The sequence below is a fragment of the Caloenas nicobarica genome, chromosome 8 (assembly GCF_036013445.1).
Source record: "Caloenas nicobarica isolate bCalNic1 chromosome 8, bCalNic1.hap1, whole genome shotgun sequence".
In the NCBI taxonomy this organism is placed as follows: domain Eukaryota; kingdom Metazoa; phylum Chordata; class Aves; order Columbiformes; family Columbidae; genus Caloenas; species Caloenas nicobarica.
In genome coordinates, this window is record NC_088252.1 from 22,081,051 (window position 1) to 22,094,957 (window position 13,907).

The following is a 13,907-nucleotide window of genomic DNA, read 5'->3' on the forward strand; positions in this document are numbered from 1 at the left end:
GCTCATTCTTGCATTTTAGAGAAATTTGTTCGCAAGACTTGCTGGGCTTCCCAGAGCCCATTACCAGCTGTGGCAAGTGACTCCAGCTCCATTAGTGGGAGAGCTCACAAGCAAGCCCAGCACTCCACCCTCCTTCTTTTTATTAAACAGTTTTATTTCCATGCTTTGTTTTAAATTTCATTTTGAAGTTATTAAATTACTTTAAAAAATTTTCTTTTTAATTTTTTAAACTTAGGCAATTTTTAAAGATTAAAAAACCATGTTCCATCATAAATGGTATTTTTGCTCTTAAAAAATAGAAATCAAATGTTTAGTCGTTTGAAAAACAAAACTCCCTTTATTTTGTCATGAAATTATTCAGCAAGAGCTAATTTCACAAGAAGTTTTGTTCCTTTGAGAACTCAACTGTTAGCTGAGATCCCTACACCTCAAAAATGCTAACACATACAGAACAAAACCTGTAGAAGGCAAGCTCAAGACAACTTCTAGGGCCAAGGAAGTGGCATCCCAGATCACTATTAAGCTGCTTCTTTTCTATTTCAGCCTCACTCCTCCCTATTATTTGTTTGCATCTTTTCCCCAAGCTCACACATCTGTAGCTGTCCCCAGAGAAGTGGATGTGGCATTCACACTGGCCTGTGGACTTAGCTCTGTCATACACTGAAATGACGCAGCCTGTGATAGATATAATATTTGAAAACTTTCTGGACAGATTTACATACAAAATTCCCCTTTGAAGAACAAGAGGGACAAAACCCTCGGTACATGTCAACATCAAATTCCCGGTAATTCAACCCAGACTGTTAACTCGGTTAATATACACTGTTGCAGACTCAACCCTACTGCCTTGATGTTAAAAGGACTTCAGTGTGCAACTTCAACAGGACCATTGTTCCATATCTCCTGCATATTTTTATAATATTATGCAAACCTCTTTGCATATATGTTAACGACAAGAAAAAGCCAGCTCAAAAGCCAGGAGCCATATTGCTGAAGTTCTGGGTTTCACAACACCTCTGATATCTCTGAGCTAGGAGAACAAGCTTGACATTCCCTCATCCAGAGATATTAAATTTTCCTGCTGGGCCTCAAAAGAGCTGTGAAGCATCACACAGCTGACAGGTTTAAGTCATAAACATCTCCTGAGTATGGCCCAGAAGGGATAGTGTCAAAAGCGGGAGATCAGCAGCATCTGCTGCTCTCTGGTCTGAAATGGTTCTTATTTAGTGCAGAAATGTTCTGGTCTCAGACACACTCTGAAGGCTACATTTTCTCCTCCTCATGTGCGTGTTTTCAAAGAGATTTGCAGCCCAGTAAATGGGTTTCAATAGCCTGATGAGAGTGAAGAAGGGCAGCCCCAGCAGACACAAGTGTGCAGCCTGCCTCTTGCTTGTACCATGATGGTCAGACAAGTCTGAACTCCTGAGCAGCCTGGCAAATGTTGATAGGTCTTTAGTGACAGCTTTTGCAGAGTCAGTGTCCAGACAAACATAAAGCCCAGTCCTAGTGAAAATGCTGTGGGGAAGGCACAGGGGGCAGAAATCCTCCCCCAAAAGTTCAACATGGTTTCATAAAAGTATTCCAAGGCAAAAGAGTCAGCCCACCATTGCTACCCTGGTGAGCTAGGAAAATAGCTGCCATATGGATGCAAATTCTGTGAGGACACCTGAGGTTCTGCTGCCGTCATCCTCCTGCTCCTTCAAGCAAATCCTTCCAGAGCAGTCCTGTTCCAGGTTTTCATTAATGATGTGGGTCATGACAAACAGAGAAAAACCATGAATCTCACAGACCACACTGGGAGACAACTTCCAATTCAGCACTCAAATTCTCCCAACAAGAAACTTCAACTTTATACCTGCTTTTACCACTTCACCGCTCCCTATCAAACAAAACACTACAGAGTTTGCATTTTGTCTTCATCACATGGCCATGAAGGAGGTAGATGAGGATATACGTTTTGCATGTATAACACAACCTACCAGGAACAGTCCCACAGTCCTGGTTCAGTTGTCTGCAGCCCTGTCAGTGGAAGTCTGCAATGCCGCTGAAGCATCTAAGCTTCACGGTGTCAGGCTTATTCAGTAACTAGATGAGAGGTAGAAAACCCATGTGCCAAATAAATTGATTGCATAATCTTGAGCCAGTCCAGAGTGGCTCCAAGGTAAAGGAGGGATAGTGGATATTATAAGGCTGCCAGGAATATTTTCTGTGATGTATAAAATCAAAGATAAAAATGTGGAGCTGAGACACTGGAGATGCAGATAACAGTATACAGTGGAGGAGCTCCAAAATTTCAATGCAGGACATGCAAAATTTGACGGGTATGACCAGTTTTTTCTACCTCCATCTTCAGCATTTACTTGCATTCTATTCGGCATATAGGTCTACACCTTCTCTCTTCTTTGCTCCCAGCCTTACTATTAAATACAGTTCTTAAGCTGCAGGGTGAGGAGCAGTTGCAAAAGAAGTTTCCCTTGCTAAGGCAACTTTACACACCACACAGAGACAAAGGAAGTGTCTGTCTGAAGGAATTATCACAGCAAGCAAAAGACTAATGGGGCTGTTCATTATCTTTAATTATATTCATCATCTTCTGGTGATTAGAACACAGTCATAAATTAAGATACATTTAAATCTGGTACATTTGAATGAACTGGATATCCTTTGAATATCTTATGGGAAGTGAATTTATTAGGAGTAACAATGCTGTCACCTTGACAGGGTAGAGGGGATGCTTTAGTTTATCAAGGGGCTCAGGGGGCCCTGCAGTACAATAACAGTGGAACTAGGAGAGGAAGGGATCAGCCTTTGCTTTAGTTTCTCATAGCTGAAGCTCCCAAGAGTTCACCTCCCAGTTTTCAGCAATTTCTCAAGTACTGAGACAAAGAGCACAGCACTTTGTACTTCTGGAATTCCTCAACTTTTGTTCTTTGAAACGCAGGGGGTGCAGGACAGGACTCTGTCCATGCAAGTAGCTCCCCTCATGTCAAAAGGGTGGTGAATGCACGCAGAGTTGGAGCCATTAATACACCAAACTCTTCATGTGCCCTAGGAAGTAGCTAATAGGATCCTGCATTAAGGCCCAGCCCTTCTAAATCCTTCACATCTTAATGGTTGCACCATAAATTAATCCATTGGGAAGGATTAAGATTTTGTGGTTTGAGCTGGACCTTCCTGGGGGATGAGTGGATGAGAGCATATGTTCTTCTCCAGCTTTTACTCCACTTTTGTGCACCTCTAGGTGCAAGTTACTTCCCAGAAAGAAAACCACAGGCACAATTATTGTGCTTCTCTCGTATTCTTACATTCCTCCAGTCATTAACCAGCAGAGCTCAAATAACACAAGCAGAGACCTGTGGTGCCTCTTGCAATTTTACCCAGGGTACCAGTGCTTCCAGAAGCATGCCTGTGCTGACTGCTTTTGTCACAGCTCAGAGACAAACTAATACACCTGCACCTTGAAATGCTCCTTGTCACTCTCTGGCATCTTAGTGAAAACATTCAGGGGCTATAAAAGATGACCCCGTTTGCCATTAGAGAGAGCAGGTCTACAGCATTATCAGCTGTGCATTGCACAGCATGTAGAAGTTGGGCCAGTGTAAATATTGCTGGTTTTCAATATGGATTAGGGCACATAGATAAGGTATGTCAGCTTAACAAAACACTCCGGTACACTTAACAAAACACTCTGGTATCATCTGATTGTCAGTGATATCAGTGTGCCTGGTTCTAACTCACATGCATTATGTTATCCGGCATTTGCTGTGGACAAAGAACATGTGGCCAGCAAGTCCCAATGGCTTAGTTGGTCTTGTTTTGTGGGAAAGCGACCTGCTTCTGTCATACACGCTGTCCCAACCAAGAACAAATGGCCATGTGGGCAACCAAAAGCTCTACTGTTATTTGTTCCTAGATACAATTTCTGCTCATCAACCCCTGGAGCACCACAATGCTTTATACCACAACAAGAATGTACATCGACCTATCATACACTGTACATCAACAGCCAAACAAACCATTGCTGTTAAATGATTCACCTCTGCCAACACAAACACCTCATCATTGGCAGCAAAGAAACACCCTCTTTCCAGATTTGGATTTAGCTACGTGCCAGAATTTGTCCACGATCAAATTATTCTGAGCTCCTTTAACAGTGTTTCCATTTTCATTAGGAAAAAATAGATAGGAAAAGCTTAGTCATTTAAAAAAAAACCTACATGAAAAGTGATAGCTAGTACATTACTTCAGAGAGATAAAATGTTCATTCTGACTGGAACTTTTATCTGTGAATACATCTGCAGGGCCAGGATTACTTTGAAAAAGAGAGATTTCAGAGCAGAAACAGTGCTCAGTCTTAGCAGCTGCTAAGAAATTGTTGAGTGCATTTAAAATCTCCTTTATTCCCACTCCGACAAGGTAGGTTCAGTGTAGGCTGAACACATAAAAGCTCATAATGCAATGAACAGAAGCTGAATAACAGCATTGAGTCTAAATTTAAATTATTCAAACAATTAAAAACAGAAGAATAAACAAAACCAGTCTGAAGCAGAGGTAAAAAACAAATGAATAAAATCAATAGAGTTTATTCTCACTTGTGACTCAATAAAATAAAATGCACTAAAATAAAAGGAAAATAAAGTAAAACACAGCCAGAAGAACATGATATTAACAATAAAATTACTCCAATACATTTCCTAATAAAACATTTGCAATCAATAAATGCCTTCAGAGTAAACACGTATTGTTTTCTGTGCTGATTTACATGGTGCACATCTGGTTTTATCTGACATCTCACATTGGAGTACCAGAGTTTTGCTGCCAACTTAAGTGATGCAAGACACAAAAAAAAAAAAAAAAAAAAAAGTCCAGGCTGTTGTAGATAACGGGAAAAAACATTAAATCAAGGTCATGCTTTAGTGCTTCAAAAGCTCAAAAAGGGGCTGTACACTAGGTGCTCTGCAGTAGAATGTCCTGTGCTTAACACTGGGGCTAGGTAATAAGGAATACATTTGTTTTTTAATTCCTCCTAGTAACAACTTTTCTATACATTTTAGGTTCATTTCTTTAGACTGATGCTTTCTGAAAGGAGCATTTAGCAGCTTCTAATGAACAATAAAAGTAAATTTTAAAACAGAGTTATTGCTTCTAGAAGAGGCTCTTTCTTTGTTAACCTCCGTACTTTACTGTAAGTCACAGAGTGGTGTCCACATACATTTTTAAGCTTAGGTTATAGAGCAGAAGAAATAGCAGCTTCTGGAGGGAGGAATGACATCCATTTACCTGGACTCGATGATCTTTTGAGGTCCCTTCTGATCCCTCACATTTTGTAATAAGGCACCAAATCTAAATTCCTACCACCAACATTCAAATAGAAGCACTTACATTTGTAAGAAACATTTGACTACTTATACCAATGGAGGTTGAGTAGCCATAGTAAAATGCCACTTTTCATGACAGCACGTTTTTAAATCCCCTTTTCTCCCCTCTCCAAAAATATCTCCCATGGAGAGTCATTGCACTGCTGTCTAGCCCATGGGCCCACATATGCTGGATTGTTTTCTGTAACTAAACATGCCCAAGAAAGTTTCAAAAGCTACTGATTACTAAGCAGCTCTAGGTAATGACTCTTTTCACATCCACAACTAGAAAACACCACTTTATTTTCAATTTATATAAGTAATCAAACCATAACTATGACCCAGCAATATCTGAAGATGAAAGCTGATCTAGGCAAAAACTTCCCCCATCTTTGTTAAGGATGAAAGTACACCTCTATGTCTTTGTTGTTAGCTATTTGAATAAAGTTGGGAGCTGTAGTTTGGATCCGAACTTGCAATTTGAGATTAACACCACATTTATACTTCCTATTACACATCCCACATGCATTTAGTCTCTGAACATGATGGCATCCTTAATTTTCTCTGTTACATCTCATTGTTAGGCTGTTTAAATTCATTTGAAAAAGTCATTAGCTTTACATTAAGGATCGCTGTGGCATCTGGCAGATGATCTACAGAGGGAAATTGTGCTCATATGGAGTCCCATCATCAGTACGCATAGACTGAGAAACATTATTTAAGAGAAGACTGAACTAATGGTATTTGACACATAAATACTTGTCTGTGATCAACAATGAATCACACAGTGCATTATCAATATTAACATTCATAAGACCCCCATAGAGTAAGTAAGGAGGATGACCGAGGCTGCCAAAATGGGGAAATGAGGCATAGGTACTTTAGTGAAAAAAAAAAAAAAAAAGGGTCACAAGTAAATAGTACATCTAAACACACAAACAGAAAGTAAATTAACTCAAGTGTCTCTGTTTCTTTTCTACTGCTTGAAGCACAAACCCATCCTGCTCATCCGTCTGATATCCAAAGTGCCTGATCTGACATGGAGGGGGCAAAATTTTAGGATCCTCTCATCTCCAAGGTTTTAGCTTCACATAGGCACTCAACCAGCAATGCATTTCAACAGAGGAAAAGAGTAACAGCCACCCTCACCAAGGCTGAGGCCAGCAGAACTGATTAACCTCCTTTCCCTGGCAGTAAGTCAGGAGCTAAATCTGAAGAAAAAGTGCTGCTGACAAGGAGACTATCAGCAGCCCTGGACTGATGAGTCTTGTCATCTCCATCCATTACAGTTTTGATCAGGAAACGAAATCTGCATCCTCCAAGCCCACGGGCATACAAGTGAGAAGACATAGAAGAAAGCATACACTTCTGCATTATGGGCTTTTTAATGCCTGTTTCTCTATTTTTATGAGCACTAGGGAGATGATTCCTGATTATTCCATTCATCCGTACTTCTGTTTGTTACAAATATCTTATTAAGTCAACAGAGCAAAGATTATAGGGAAAAACAAGACAGTTTAAATGCTCCACATTACAGAGAACAATACAAAAATGTTTTAAGTTTCTTCATTTTATAAAACACAATGGACCATGTCTGCTCCTGAGAACAGCTTAAGCGCTCTGCACTCTAATAAGATGTTTTACTTAATCATCCATATTAAAAGTCCTGTTGGTATGAGGTTTGCAGAAACATTTTGTATTGATGTTTGATTTTACCTTCAGTTTTGGAAAGACACAAGAGTCTTTTAGAACTAGTAATACTTGTTCTAGTGGGCATCACTGTCCCATATTCCCAGTATAGCTGAAACAGGTCCTCCTCTTTGGAAAAACTGCCCAGCTTTGTCCGAGAACTTTATTATCCAACCCACACCTCTAAGGCTGGGTCACCCAGTTCTAACAACAAGCAATCTCTGACTTGTCACTACTACAGAGCTACCTGTGCGTCATTTTCCACTGAAACAGGATTTTCCCAGCAGAAAATTCAACAGGATACAAGAACTTGGAGCATAGACCAGAACACCGGGATGCTCACTCTGCTATAAAGTAGATTTTTTCCAGAAAAAGTTCTCTCAATTTGTTCCACCCTCCAGGTATGAGATTCCTAGGCATTAATGTTAACTTTCAAAAAAGTGTCAATTATTGATAGAAAGCCCCTGCAGATTAACTGTATTTGATCACTAAATAAACTTGAGATAATACCACTCAGCTCCTTTGGACTTCTACCACTGTTTTCTGCAATGGAAATAAATCCTGCCCCTCTTCACCAATGCATAATACAGGCAATGAGCCCTTGCTCACTAAAACTTCAGCTCATTGGGTTTTCAAATATCGTCAACCTCACTTCCTGTGTCTGAAGGGAGGTGACAGCCTTGGCATGGCATCACTATCAAATTAGGCAATGGGGAGGATGAGCAAGCTCCGAGGTTAGTAACAGCTTTTAGGGGAGGGTGATAGGAGTTAAACAAGCAATAAGCAACGCTATAAAAAATGCAGACACTCTCTTAGTATCAGGGTAAACAAAAACATAGAGGACTGAAAAGGAGCAGAGGCAATGAAGGTTTTTCAATCAGTGGCTGAGGAAAAGAGTTTATTAGCCTGGCAATAAACCTTATTTGCTGACCATTTGTTGATGACATTCAAATTCAAACACACTTACGGATAGTATACAGTGACACGGATGCTGCTTAGCTTAATACTGCATCATGTTAAATTAACTCTTTCTTTACTTGTTGTATATCCTAGAAACAACATCTACCAGTGTTATGAAACATGATCAAGCATTTGAATCCAAGTTTTGAATACACATAATACAAACTGCCAAACCAAGCAGTTACCTATAGCAAGAAATTGGGGAGAAGCTACAGATACATTGCAATGCTGAAACTTGAAAACTGTCGGTTGGAAGAAAATATTATTGAAAAGGTTCACAGGATGAGTGTGCAAAGTCACTCCAGAAAAAAACGTTTTGACAGAATCCTGTAAACATAGAATGAGGACCCAGTATGACCCAGGAGGTGTGAGGGCAGCTCTCACAAGACACATGCTGCTAATTTTGTAGTTTGCAACCCTGGATTTAGGATTGTGAAGAAGTCAAACAGACTCTCACCTATAATTCAATCCTCTTTCACTTTGTTCTGGATTCCTTGATTCCCAATCACCCCGAAAGATATAATGTGACATGTCTGAGGGCATACATACCAATAAATTGAAAGTGTCACCATTTTGTCATATTTGTCACTTTTGGCAGCAGCATACTCAGAATAGGAAAAGGAAATGAAAAGTTCAAGTGCAGAGCCAGCCAGAGACCATAGCATGCACAGAGGCTGGTAGGGATGATGCACATCTCTGGGCAAAATACTACTTCTTCAAAGTCATTGAAACTAGTCAGAGTCTTATAGCACAAATAAACTCTTAAATACATAGTAAAATGTAAAAGACAGGCCCTATGTGGATTTAATTAACATGCCAGAAGTAGACAAGAGGTACTGGAAAGCCAGATCAATCTGCATTCCCTGAATTTCTCAGTATTAAGGGTGGAAAAGAGAAAGTCCTGGTACAGAAAAGAGAGACAATGAAATATTTCAGGGAATATGCACAAACTTTCCTGTAAATGTGCTGCTGGGATAACCCAGGCAGAATAAGCTTCAGTTTCAACCAAAGCATGAAAGTCAATGATCTTCTCTGTAACCTTTCTAAACTCTTTGCTTTTCTATCACATACACTGAGGCTGAAGAGAGTTAATCTATTCAAGGTATGAGTGTAGACACACATTTTATATAGCAGAGTGCTCCATCAAAGAGAACTAGTTACTCAGCAGTCTCTCATGACCAGCACTAGCAATATTTAAGGAAAGTGTCATTTATCTTATTGAGAATTTAGTAAAACCAGGAAAGAAGCCATTGCACTTCCTAAGAAAACAAGGGGTTGAAGGGTCAAAGATGGTCCAAATTACTTCTTAGCTATCAATTATTTGTCTGTAAGTACTCTTAAAAACTGATTTCTCGTATACATATTGCAATTTCACACACCATTTTATAGCTATATGCAACGTATATTAAAAATGAAATTGGGACTATTTCTTCCTAAAAGCTATTTCTGTAGATGTCAAACATGCCCACTCTGCCTTTATCCTTTAAGTTTCTTTGCAAGTGAAAAAGTGCCTGAGCAGAGCAGATCATCTCATTCTCAGAGGGCTGTGTCTGGTTTTGAGTTGTGTAATTACTTCGGGTAAGTTGTTTTATCCCTGATGAAGGAGACTGTTGCAGTCCATGGAGGGTGTCTTTCCATCTGGGCATCAATTAACAGATACTCCAGGCTAAGACTTGCAGTTTCAGGACTGCTCTAATTTTCCCTTGACAGTAATGAGACTGTCAGAATAATTCTTATCTCAGTAGAAATAATCTCTCTCAATCAGTGCTACACAAAAGGTAAGACTGTCACTCACTGAGTTTCTCTCATACGAGGGCCAAACTGTTGGTGATAGGGTCAAATAGAAAAAGCCATTAAGGGCAGGTAGGCTTGCCCCTATCAGCAGAAGGCTCTTTCCTAATAAATGGTTGCCAGACTGTTTTTCATTCCATGACGCAGGCACTTCTAGCTCTTCCCTAGAAAGGCTACTTCAGACAGGAGTTTTCCAGGGAGCTAACAGAGCTGTCATATCCTCTTGCTCTATAAATTAGTACCCTACTATAAAACATATTCAGGCTGATCTTACAAAGGCAGCATGATTATTTACTCTGATTTATTTCAAAATAGAAGTGCCCAGCTTAAGACCCTTGTATAAAAAAAAGCAAACCAAACAAACATCATGGCCAGAGAGAATATCAGAACAAATCCCAAGTCTCCTGGCTTTCCAGATGAAGAAATTATGAAATTGGGTTTCCACTACAGAACAGGGATGTTTCCATCCTCTCTAGAGTACTGTGCAGATAAATTGCTTCACTTGGGGAAATGCTCAGATGTTGTGGCAATGCACTCTATATAAAAGAGGCAAGCACATCTTGAGCTTATCAAGTTTATTGCAAATTATTGATTTTAAATAAAGTAGATTTATTATTGGCAATGACAGAAGTAGAAAAAGATGACTGTTGCAGTATAGCACATACAAGCTCCATCAGCAGTAAAAGGGAAGAGAAAACCCCCTCTGACTAGGTCTCACTTGGAAAGGCATTTATTTATGGTTGGGCATTAGAGCATTTGAAACTACTGATGCAATGCACCAACAACACATATCAACAGTGTTCGCTGGCTAAGCAACCGTTTCTTCTACCATGAGGACAGACACTGCAAGTTAAAAAAGCAGTTCAGACATATGTCTGGTAATACATGAAATCAATTATTTCAGGATGGGGCAAGAAGAGGGTAGGAAGAGTGGGGATAAGTTGACTGCTATTGAAAAATGCTTTGCACAAGATGCAGTGATGGCAAACAGTGAGCTGTGATCCATAGGTAAATATAGATTAAAAATGCAACTGCACATGCCAGATTTACAAAATAGCAAAACTGAACTTGTAAGTGACAAAGTGTCCATTTCTATGTTGACAAGTAAGAAAATGCTGTACACAACCACATTCTTTGAGCCAGTGCTTTTCAAACATCAGTACTACATAGGTAACCAACAGAAGAAGTTGGGCTTTCCCCCACCCCCGCAGGAATCCACATTTTCCGCTGATAACCCTGAGGAAAATATACCTAAGTATATACATTAGAGGATGTTATGTGTGACAATAGAAGACCATTGCCATAACCACCTCATTATACATCTCTGCAGAGCAACACAGTTAAAACAGGCAGGGGAGAAACACACTCCTGAAATCTAAAACCAGCCAAGAAATACGCAATTGTCTCTTGTCTAATAAGTGAAACCAGAGCATGTAAGCTCCACAGTCAGAGCACTGCTGGCCTAGATTGAGTTTTTTTCCCCCCCAAGCTCACCTCTGAAATTTATTCATAAAGGTTTCTTGACATTTAGAGCCCGATCAAAAGATGGATGAACTTGGTAGGTGCCCACAGCAACTACAGACAGGTTTGGGATCAACTACAAAGAGAAAAGCATTTCTGTGCCCTGTGCCGCCCACCCCAAAACCAGCCAGGTCCCCAGCACTGCTGACCCGCACACAGCACATGCAGACAGAAGATCATTTATGTGGGGCCTATACCCAATTCTCTGCTCTATAACACTGATATAATTGCCAGTTTAATACCTGTATAACACAGCAGACAGAGCCCTCAAAGTGACAAATAAACTTATAAGTGATAACTCTGTCACACAGTTTAAATTTCTCAAGCACTTCTGTTTGTTTGTTTTTTTCCTGTTTACTAGTAAATTGCTCATCAGGATGTTCTTGCTGTGGTTTTGCCTAATTCAGTGTCCTCTGGTAAGGGGACAAATTAAAACAACAAGAAACTGAAAATAATGAAAAGTACTTCCCCCAGTTTCCCATCTGATGGTTTTCAGCCTGTTTCACCAAGTACGTTACAAATAATGACATATTAATTGCACTGTATGCAGGACAACACAAAGCAATTAACACTTCTCACATGCTTCATGGCCGCTCTCCGTGCTCTTTCCAGGGGAGTTATGATGTGAAGTCTCATGACTAGCATGAAACCAACTGTAGTCATCACTGAATTTACATTTTTCCACGTTTGCCTAACACCCCCTTCAGTGCCTGTTGGCCTTTCTCTCACAAGCAATCTGGCAGCCTAAAACAGCAGACCTGATTTCTACCGACATGGCACAAGACCAAAGTTACCCAACTTCTGGCAGAACTAAGGATTTACAGGGAACCAGAAAACATTCAGTAACCTACCAAAACAAGGAGAAAGAAGGAAGGAAAGGGTTCCAATTGTGATTCCTGGCTTTCGACAACTCGTTTCATCTTCCCCAAACCAGGAATAACCATTCGTCCATCTCCCATGCTGTTTCCAACCCTTCACTTCTTTGGCCTCAATGCCCTTGGATTATAGGACCTGTTTCCATATCGACCACGTACCCAGCCTGCCCTCTACCAGTGTACTAAACTGCCTGTATTACTGCCGCCTCTCTGTAAAACTTACCAGAAGTATATACAGAATCCAGCACAACAGTATCCTGAGCTTCATTTAGGACCACAGTGTTACTGGAATGCAAATAATACAGCAACATTCTCAGGAAGAAATATTTGTGAGTTAAAGCAAAAAAAAAAAAAAACCCACACAGGGAAGGCTGAGCTGTTCTCAGATCTCCAAATCTGGAGCTCTCAGCATTACTAACAATTTTATTTTATTAAAGGCAATAAATATGGGTTAATGGCTGTAACTTGCCATTAGCACTAAGCAAACTCCCCCCTTAGAACTGCTTTAAAACTGCAGGAATGACCTTGCTCCCATAATTGATCCTATCATTGTTAACATTTGGTTTTGAGTAGCATAGATCTTCTCCCAGGTCTCCTTTCAGCCTGTTGTTCTTTGATACCTCCTACTCCTCCCCAACAGGCTGGGCACCAGAACTAGAGGGATTCAGTCACAGGCAAAGGTTATATCAATTAACCAGCTGATGGGGTTCATTTCATTCATTGCACCAAGGCCAAGGGTCACCATGCTCTGCTATTCATATCTATGAATAGTGCCTGTGTGGTGCTAACTGAGCGCCTTCCAACTACACCAGGCCATTTGTTACAGTTTGCTTGCAAGGTGGGAAGAATGAAGTAAGATGTATATGTCAGTCTGTGGCTTTGCTTAGTGTAACTTGGGCACTGCCAAAGTCCTGGCTAATCCCAATGAAACTGAAAGGAAACTCCATTTAGTTTTGACAGAGGATTTAGTGAACATGGGCATTATTCCCAACCTCACGCTGTGGCTCTTAGCAAGCCAGGGACCTGCAGGTATCACAGGATGTTTAAAACAGCACTTGCAGAACCATCCCAATGCCCAGAAGCCTAAGGCTGTGTCATCAAAGGCTGCTGTCCAGGGTGACTGCAAGGTGGTGAACTCCCTCAGGAGGAACACGCAGCCAATCTGCCCTGCCACACATGCCTAAATCTGCAAGGATTGCATCACTGCTTGTGTAGGTGTATCCTTTACTTAGCATCCTAAATCTGTAAAAAACAAGTTACCTTAACACTGATTGGCAAGACTTGTTTAAATTATAAGAAAGGACTAAACTCTGGTGGGGTCCTTCCTTTCCAAGAGGTATTTCAATTCTAGAAGCTGCGAAGTGTTAAAAGCAAGACCCAGAAAGGTACCCTTTTGTCTCCAGTTTTGATGCTCTGCTTTGCTCTAAGTTAATTGACAAAATCTTTTAATTTGCATCTCTCATGGGACTTTTATAATTCTCAGCACAAAATTTGATTTAGAAAGGAAAGCCTGGGAGTATTTTAAGCTGAGCAGTTGGCAGATACATAGGACTGTATGTAATGTATGCCTATACCATAAAGACATACAGCAGTAGTGGGTGGACTGTATATCTCCCTATGCACTTATTTCTATTTTATGGTATTTTAAAATAAGAAATACCATTTAAAGGAGCTGATTGCCTCAGGCTGGCAAAAATTTACAAGACTCACTTGA